Source organism: Helianthus annuus, chromosome 4 (assembly GCF_002127325.2).
Source record: "Helianthus annuus cultivar XRQ/B chromosome 4, HanXRQr2.0-SUNRISE, whole genome shotgun sequence".
Taxonomy (NCBI): domain Eukaryota; kingdom Viridiplantae; phylum Streptophyta; class Magnoliopsida; order Asterales; family Asteraceae; genus Helianthus; species Helianthus annuus.
Window position 1 is genome coordinate 3,304,549 of NC_035436.2, and position 10,273 is coordinate 3,314,821.

Sequence of the window (10,273 nt, forward strand, 5' to 3'; positions counted from 1 at the left end):
ACCCGTCATCATCTTTGCCGCACTGCATATTTCCTTTGGCGGTGGACCCCCCGATCGGCAAAGGGTATGCCGATTACCCTTGCCTAACCCACCCCGTATACCCTTATGAACATGTAGTTGAATACTTGAATGAATAGTCTAATACCAGGCCCCAAGTTTCTTCTAAATTGTAATATACTAAAGAGTAAATTACGTTTTTGGCCCCTGTGGTTATATCACTTTTACTATACTAGTCCAAAATAAGAATTTTTAACATATCTGCCCCCATGGTCTCTATAACTAACCATTTTGGCCCCTAAGTCTAGAGATCATGGGGGCCAAAATGGTTAGTTATAGAGACCATGGGGACATATATGTTAAAATTTTTTATTTTGAACTAATATAGTAAAAGTGATATAACTACAGGGGCCAAAAACATAATTTACTCTATACTAAATATAGTTATAACTTATAAATGTAGCTATTAATGTACTTATCTGGTTTTCTATAAAGGGTGTATAAAATAATATAAACACTTTTTGAAGGGGTATTGGGTTTCTTCCTAAATTGGTGCGTTGGCATTATATATAGTGAAAATAGATATGATGAGTTGGTTTCGTTAATGACACGATGATACTTTAGTGGTAGTTAATTATCCAAATTTCCCGTTCAAAAAAATGTAATAGTGTAAAACAAAGAGGATGAAAAATATCGGTGACTTATGCCAGTCAAAATCAAATACTGGTAGTCAAAATCGACAGTACATGATCAGTAAAATGTGTGTCATTGTCAAGTGTCAATAGCTTCTTTATTTTACATACAGAAATATTGATTTTTTTCAGTAAAATATAGAAAACCTTTAATGAAACTCAACACAACTATATTTTTAGCTTCATATTATACAAATATATAAAATATATATTAAAATATAATAAAATGGCCAGAGAAACAGTTTAAGATGTCACATATATTAAATTACATTTTCACAAGGGTGATATATACTGTGAACTTTTTAACATTTTAAAAATCACTTATTACATATGTCATATAATCACTTATTAGGCCATACGTAGTCGTTAGCTCAATAATGCCCCCACCCTGAGGCGTTTCCTGTCCAGGGCCGTCTCCGAAAATGTTAAAAAAAATTTTTGGCCTTGTGCGAGATAAAAAACCGGGCCCTACCCACCAATTGCCATATAAAATAAACTCATCATTTAGTCAATCACATATATAAAAACTAAAAACCCATAATACGACGTAAAAACTTTGAATCACGTATTTACGCATTGCATCGGGTTCGTTAAATGGGGGAATTCAGTTGTTGTCTGCTCGACTCATTACGTTATTGTTCGTTAAATGGGGGACTCCATATCGCAACACAAAAAGGAAACAAAAACAAAAGTTAATCATTACTATCACTATTATATTTGCGATTGTTATTTATAGAATGACAATTTATTCATAATAAACAAATAAACATACTAGTGGTAAGCTAGATATTTTATTAGCTATGAATATTTGTTTTAGGTTTTTTTATGAAAGTTTATAAAAGAATAAGAAATTCATAATAACAAACAAACAAAATCCCAAACGTATTGTATAAAATACATCTCTATAATATAAATTAAACAATATTGAATAGAAGCCAAAATAAAGCGATTAAATAAAATAATAATATCATGAAACAAAAGCCACTTAAAAAAGAAAACCATAAAAGCATTCTATGGTTTCAAGCTATGGATTTTGGCATCAGCAAGGTAAATTAATTTAAAAAGAACTCTCAGCAAAGAAAATAATGAAAGAAAAAGTGTATTACAGGATCGAACCGGGGTGATTATCTAATGCAACTGTGAAACAAAGTTCCATTCCCAACCACTGTAACACCCTTCGTTTCTATATTACAATTGATTTGTATTTTATGTATATACTTTTTATAAGTAAATATAGATAAATTTAAAAATTACGGGCCCTTTGCGGGTTTGGGCCCTGAGCAGCGGCCCACCCCGCACACCCTCAGGGCCGGCCCTGTTTCTGTCATTTGGCAGTCCAGTCAGCATGGGAGCATTATTGAGCGTTATTGCAAAAGTGTCGTAGTGGGAATAATGCCCAATAACGCCCATCCAATCATTACAAAATTATTTATTTTTTTAATTTTAAAATTAAAATACCTCATTAAATTAAATAAAATCACAATACTAAAAAATTACATTGCAAAATTTTAAGTTTTATAAAAGATCCAAATGAGACATTTAATAAACAAAACTTTAGGGACTGATATAGCATTTTTGAAACTTAAAATATTAAAGATATTGAAGTTTAAAACCACAGGGGCCTAATGTGACAACTGAGGAAACTTTTAAAACAACCACCCACCCCCATCCTTATTCTTCTTCGTGACCGTGACACCTGGAAACCCAAAAAATCCGGCTAAAATTCCGGCAGACCCATAAAATCCGGCAAACTCAAACCCCAAAATTCCATCTCTCTCTCTCTCTTTAAACCACATGCTCTTATCTGATTGGCCAAAGATTTGTCATTTCGGAGTGTTTCAAAAAACGCCAAGATCCTTTTTTTCGCGAATAACGCCGGAAAACGCCTAGGGGCGACACCGGGGCGTGTTTGGGCAATTTAAAAAAAAAAAACGCCCACTACGGACGGTCTTACATTGTTCGTAAAAAATCACTTATTACATATGCTATTTTGGCTACATTGAATATATTGTGAACTTTTTGTTTACGTAAAGTTTTTATTTTATTTTTTAATGGATATTTTATTATATTTTGTTATAACTCTATATATTGGTAACAGTGTTAAAAAAAGTATATATAGATAGGTAACTTTCTGTCATTTTAGAGATAGAAATAACAAATAAGTTACTGCTATTTCAATAAAAATATTTGTAATTTTAACTCTTAAAAATATGTTGTTGACAGTATTTTATTAAATCGGTTTTTATGTAATAAATGGTAAAAAGGGAAAGAATGATAAAAGTAAATAAAGGAGTAAGTAATTATTTGAACCTGACTAGACGGCGGTTGGGGGGCTGAACTGAGCTAACGTCTGACAGGTGAATATGTATTTAAAAACAATCACCTTTGTCACGACATTTCATTAACCACTATAATATAATTTCAATTCTTTTTTATGATTTAAATGCTTTTTTTTTTGAATGATTTAAATGCTACTAGCTGCAGGTTTAGAAATATACTATGTTAATTTTCTTTATTTTATCATTTTTTTAAAAGCGTTTATAGCATAAATACACATAAATAAACTATAATTTTATGAATTTGAGTGATACGGAGAAGAAAGTGAAAACAAGGGCACCCAAAATCAAACAGATTTATTTTAGCGGTAAAAATAAAAAAAATATTAAATGTAAATTAGAAAAGGTAGGATGACGTAGAGACAAGCTAGAAAAATAAAAAAAGATTAACCAATTGTATTGTTTAACAGTACTGAAGGGTCGTTTTTGTTGCATGGAAGAAGTAAAATACCCAGTCTACTCCATATCTTACCACCCAAACATCCTTCTTTCATGTCAGACACGAGTCAAAGATTTTTAAATATAATATTATTTTATACACAGTAAAAATTTGATTTTAAATAATAAATAAATTATTACTACTGTAACCGAGTAAAATGCCATTTTCGTCTACGTGGCTTGGCCAATTTTGCAACTTTAATCCAATGGTTTGTTTTTTCATATTTGGATTCAAAAAGTTAGAAATCTTGTCATTTTCATCTGGCTTGTAACTCTTTCCATTTTTCTCCGTTAAGTCGGAGGTATTTTCATCTTATTTGTAAACTTAAAGGGCAATTTGATTTTTTTTTTCACTTCATGTACAAGCATTTAGCATAATATGCAATTAATCAAAAGACCGAAATACCCTTTAAGTTATAAAAAAGATGAAAATACCCCTGGTTTAACGGAGAAAAATGAATGGGGTTAACGAGCTGGATGAAAATGACAAGTTTTGAAACCTTTTGAATTTAGATGCGAAAAAACAAACATTTAGATCAAAGTAGCAAAACTGAGCAAACCTTAGGGACGAAAATGGCATTTGGACTCACTATTAATTAATTTATTAATTACAAACCTGGAAAATGATTACAAAGTGAAAATTAACATGCTAAGGCTATGTGTTAAAGAGTTCCATCCCCATGCCATGGAGTAGGTGTTGGGCGTGGCACACCGTTACAAGCTAGCGCCATTGCTGGTGAGGGTGCAGGTGTGGGTGGCATAGCGGGCTTGGGGCTAGAGGTTTGAAAGGGAGAGAGGGGCGTTAGGGGTGTTGTCAACCGCAACACTTAAATGTGAAAGCTCTATTGTCTATGTGGCGTCACGTGACACTGTATTATTTTTCCTGATAAAACCCCTTGGAGCCATCTACAACATGGTCTAACGTGAAATAAAGTGAACATTTCAACATTTATATACATCGTTAAGTTAAGAATAGCCAGTGTTATAAAGTATTATATGTTTTTTATATGTATTTGAATTATATGTTTTAAATAAGAAAAGAATGGCAATACATATTTATGTCTTTCTTTTATATTATAAATTTGTCTTTTAAGTTATTATCTGATGGCTTAAATTTTTTTTAAATGATAAATTTGAATCATTTAACGGACCACTAAAGTATTATCGTAAGAATTCCTGTTGTTGCTATTGTATACCGTATCACCTCTTGTGTCGTTCTTTTTGAGTTTTTCTTTGTGGATTGTGACATCGTTTTTCTAAATTTTTATGTACATGTTGGAACTAAGCTTTTGACTTTTTTTTTTTTTGGGGTAAAGACTAAGCTTTTGACTTTTGCCATAACAAATTTGTTATCACATGTTTTGCTTTAGTCTAATCCTTCACGACTCACGATTCTTAACAAGAAAAATATATTATTATATTAAGAGTTATAGTTGATCAAACATAAAAATGCTTCGATGGGTTGAGAACATCCAAAACTATTTGGAGGAAGAAATGTTTACTTTTAAAGGAGTAAATAAAATTAAAGAAAAATTGCTAGAGACAATCACATATATATATATAAGTTTTATAGTTTTACACGCTCAAACTGGACACGAATTGTAGAGTGGCCAAGTTTGAGATTTCTTGAGTTTAATCTTAATAACGTTAGTCAGAATGTATTATTTAAATGTTTATTTGTTTTTGGTATAATTTTTATTTGGAAGTCTAGTATGTGGTAAGTGAGGTTTAAAGACAGGGCGATCCAACGTTTTTGGAGACCCTAAACGAATTACAAAGTTGGGGTCTTTTTAAATGTGTATAAGTCATAATAAATAAATAAATAAATAAATAAATAAATAAATAAATAGAGTAAATTTCTGTTTTCGTCCCTGAGGTTTGTCCATTTTAACTAGTTTAGTCCAAAAATCTAATTTATAACAAAACCATCCTTCAGGTTTGCATTTCTTAACGTTTTTCATCCCTAAGGTTTGCATTCTTAACGCTTTTCATCCCTAAGGTTTGCATTTCTTAACGCTTTTCATCCTTAAGAATTAAATGAAAAAGCACCCTTAAGGATGAAAAGCGTTAAGAAATGCAAACTTCAGGGTTGGATTTGTTATAAATTAGATTTTTAGACTAAACTAGTTAAAACTGACAAACCTCAGGGACGAAAATAGAAATTTACTCAAATAATAAATAAATAAATAAATAAATAAATAAAAATATGCATCTGCTTTGGTTGAGAAATTAGATGAACATTAATATAATTTAACGAATTAGGCCTTTTATTCTAAATTAGTTGGGCCTTGTAATAAAATTTGAATGAATTGGGCTTTTTTTCTTCTAAATCAATTGGACTTTGCAATAAAAGTTGGTTTTGTTCGTGATTATTTGAACAAAGTCAGTGATGTTCTAGCACATGTAAGGTTTTGAAAACATGACATAATGTGAAACTTAAGTCGACATGTTATAGCATATGTAAGGTTCTAAAAACATGACATAATATGGTACTAATTGCCTTAATGATCCATTCATTTAATTGTCTCGACGGGCTAACAAACAAACACCGTATTAAATTTAAAAGTTATAAAACTACGAAAAACAACAATCTTTTTTCTTCTATAAAATAAAACATTGACGAATCTGATCGGTACATTTTCGGCACACTTTATTTCATAATAGAGTATAAATGCATTAATATTTGTATAAAACATATACTTTTCAGTTGTTTTTATCTTTTTATTAGGTTACGGATAAAACGAGCTAAAAGGATTCTATTAACCTAATCATGAGATAAAATCATCAATGATTATTAATATACAAAATTAAAAAAAGAAAAGAGTTTTAGGTTTCCTCCTGGGGGCAGTGGCGGACTCAGGAATTTTTCCTTGGGAGTGCGGAACATTTTTAAAAATTTTAGGCCACTAGGTATATAAGTAAAAAAATCGGTTCGGATCGGGTCAGGTCAGGTCATGTAAAACAAACGAACATTAAACTAAATTTATATAATCATCAAAAACATGTCAAACCTTGTTACAAACATAATTAAAACGTCGACGCCCTACGAGTTTTCATTTTTTGAAATCTATCCAAAACATCATCTAAAACTAGTTTATTAAGCAATTCTTTCTCTATATAACATAAGTTCATCGCTCCATAACATAATGTTTCAATTTTAATTTTAATTTTCAACTATTCAAGCCCTAGAAATTATAGCGTAAGTTGTAATCGCCCTAAAAATATATAAACAACATAATCACACTAAAAATCATATAAACAACCATAAACAATGTCAAAACACACAAAATTTCAAACATATTTAACAACTTTATTCCACTTTTTTCTCCTATAATATCAACCAAAATCATCAAAATAACAAAGAAACTTACCCGTGTTCGGATTCCGGTTAGATTTGGTGTCAAACGACGGTGGTATGGAGGCTGATTACGGTGGTCGCCGGCTGCTGGACTGTTGTCGCTGGGTGATGTTGTTCGTTGGCAGTGCAGGGACGCAAGAGAGAGAAAGAGAGAGAGAGCGGGAGAGAATTTCTAAAGTTTTTGTGCTTTAATTATTTATTATAGTTTGAAATATTGTTGGATTTGGTTAATGGGCTAAGACTTAGTGGGCTAGCTAGTTAGGAATTATAAGTGGGTAAAGGTATGAGTATTTGGGTTTAGTTAGTTAGGTATTAAAAGTTATATAATTTAGGTAGTATTATTTTTAAATATAAGAGTTTACTAAATAAATCTATAATATAAGTTGATAACACTTTTTACCTAAGGGGTGCGAACGAAAAATTTCAAGGGTGCGGTCGAAAAATTTTAAGGGGTGCGGACGAAAAATTTCAAGGGGTGCGGGCAGGATTTTCGACGGAACTTTGCACTAATTTTTTTTCCCCGGGGGTGCGCCCGCCCACCTTGGGGTGGGCTTGGGTCCGCCCCTGCCTGGGGGTACTGGAGGTAGGATAAGACTTAGGGACCGTTAGGTCCTGGTTACTACAAGGGGGGGGGGGTTTCCTCCTGAATTGATGTATATGCATTATTGCATAGTGGAGATGGATATGATCAGGTGGTTCCGCTGGTTCCGCTGGTGACGGTTTGTCAGTGATCCAAATTTGCCGTTCAAAGAAAAAAAACTAACTTTACATTGCATTAAATGAACAGTGAAATTAATTGGTTTAATTTTTTTTATTCGATATATTTCTTTTTATTCATACTTGCCAAGTTAAATCAAAACAGAAGGTAGACGGGCAACAATCTGCGTTAAATAATTGTGACATGAATTAATTTGCCATTTAATTAACTGTTGCAGGAACACACTAATTACACAAGTGTGAAATGTGAATGGACTACATAAAACTCATGTGATGGACTGAAAGAAAAGATGAAAAAGAATCTATGAGCCCAAGCAAAATATAAAAGAGTTGTTTGTTTTCTTGGATCGTGACATCAAATAATGTAGGTTGGCTCGGCTATGTTGCTGGGCCAACTATTTGGGCTTATTACTCAGCTATGTGGCTGGGCCAGTAAACAATTAGCTGCAGTCAAAAGGTCCATGAAGCCCACAAGAAAGGAGGATAATTTTTGGGCGAGTTAAATGCCATTTTAGTTCTAGTGGTTTGAACCATTTGCCAATTTAGTTCAAAGGTTTCATTTTTTGAATGTGGGTTCAAAAAGGTTTCACCGTTGCCATTTTAGTCTACTGGGTTAACTTCTTCTATTTTTTCTGTTAACGAGAAGGGCAATTCGGTCATTTTATATGTAATTCTGTTTAATAGAAGGGCAATTCGGCCATATAAAATGACCAAATTGCCCTTCTCGAACATGATAAGCTATAACGAAATTAGTTTTCGGGAAATTATATACATACCAAATAGTATAAGTTATTAATATTTATAACAAGATACGTGAATATCAATATAAAGAAAAGAATACATGTTTAAAAGCTAAAGTATGTGAATATCAATAAAAGATTCCTTGAAAAATGATTTTCAGATAGACATAAGAATTATGTTTTATTTTTTTAAAGTCAAACTTGGCCCGAGTTGACCAACTAGATCCGATTCTGGTCGAGGTTGACCGCGTTTGATCAAATATGAGTAATTAGGCGGAGTTGAAGAAAATCGCTTCGGCAACCTACCTTATAGCGATTACTCGACTTCGTAGACCTTGTTTTACAATATTGGTTTCAATTAATCAAAATGAATCCAAATTTTAGTTTTAAAAAACGAAACGTGTTATTTTGATCGCAGTTTACTAATGTTGAGTAATGAACTGATGATTATCTCAAATTTTCAGAAGCTAATACCTGAACAAAATAGACTTTATAATACTATGTTTCACTTTATAAGACAACATAACATTATAATTTTTCTGCTTTCTTAACCATATTGTGTATATTTATGTGTCATGTATATGTTTCTATGTGCGTGTGACAATACATGTACAGTCATGTGTACACGTGTGAATGTGCCTGTCTTTGTGTACTTTTTTTTATAGAACTTTTTTTTTCAGTTGAAATTTAATTTTATCATTAAAACAGAGACGATTACAGACTAATGACAGGTAGACGGGCAACAAGCTGCGCCGCAACACCCTTCTAAATAGCTATATAATCCGGCTAAAACTAAAATAAGCATTTTGGAATTGTCAATCGGACCAAGCATATGCCCGAACTGTTCCAATGCAATACGATTTTTTAGCTCGAGTCACACCCCCCCGCAGACCAAACATCAATGAGCTTAATGTTGATATGTGAGCGTTACATATTCAAGAAATTGATGATATCAAAAGGGTTTTATTGATGTTTCTGTGTTACAACGAAAGAGAAAAAAGAACCATATATATAGGAAAAAAGACAATCTCATGCAATATGCTAAACAAGGAAAATGGCCAAACATAGGAAACTAGATACGTGATTGATGGAGGGAATAATAGAGAATATTTGACCAAAATCCTATACTCCCCCTCAAGATGGAGCATGTAAGTTTCGAATGCCCATCTTGACAAGTAACGTTTGGAGTTGGTGAGATCCTAAACCCTTTGTGAGTAAATCTGCAATCTGATCTTTGCTGTTTATTTGCATTGTCATGATTTCTTTGGATTCAACTCTCTCTCGAACAAAGTAACAGTCCATCTCAACATGTTTGGTTCGCTCATGAAAAACTGGGTTGTTCGCAATGTGACAAGCTGCTTGATTATCGCAGAAGAGAGTTGTTGGAGCTGTCAGGATGATCTGTAGATCCTTAAGTAACCATCGGACCCATAAGATTTCACTAACGGTGGATGCCATGGCTCTATATTCAGCCTCTGCAGAGGAACGAGAGACTAGAGATTGTTTCTTTGACTTCCAAGAAATAGGAGCACCACCCAAAAGGAGAAGATATCCGGTTCTTGATCGTCTAGAATAAGGGCATCCAAGCCAGTCTGCGTCACAGTAAGCAGTTAGGACGGGTTCGCCAGCTCGTGGGAGTAAAATACCCTGTCCTACTGTTCCTTTTAAGTAACGAAGTACCCGATTTGCAGCATCCATATGGTTTTTTCTTGGGTCAGTCACAAACTGACTTAACACGTTAACAACATAGGCAATGTCTGGTCTTGTAACCTGTAGATATAACATTCTGCCAATCAATCGCCGATACGAGGTGGCATCTACTTGATTCTCCTTTTCACCTTTGTCGAGTTTTAGATTTGATTCAATAGGAAAGGAGCTTGTTCGACAACCCATCATCCCACTATCTTCTAATATGTCCAGAGTGAATTTTCGTTGACTTAGAACCAACCCTTCAGATGTTTTAGCGACTTCGATTCCGAGGAAATATTTTAATCT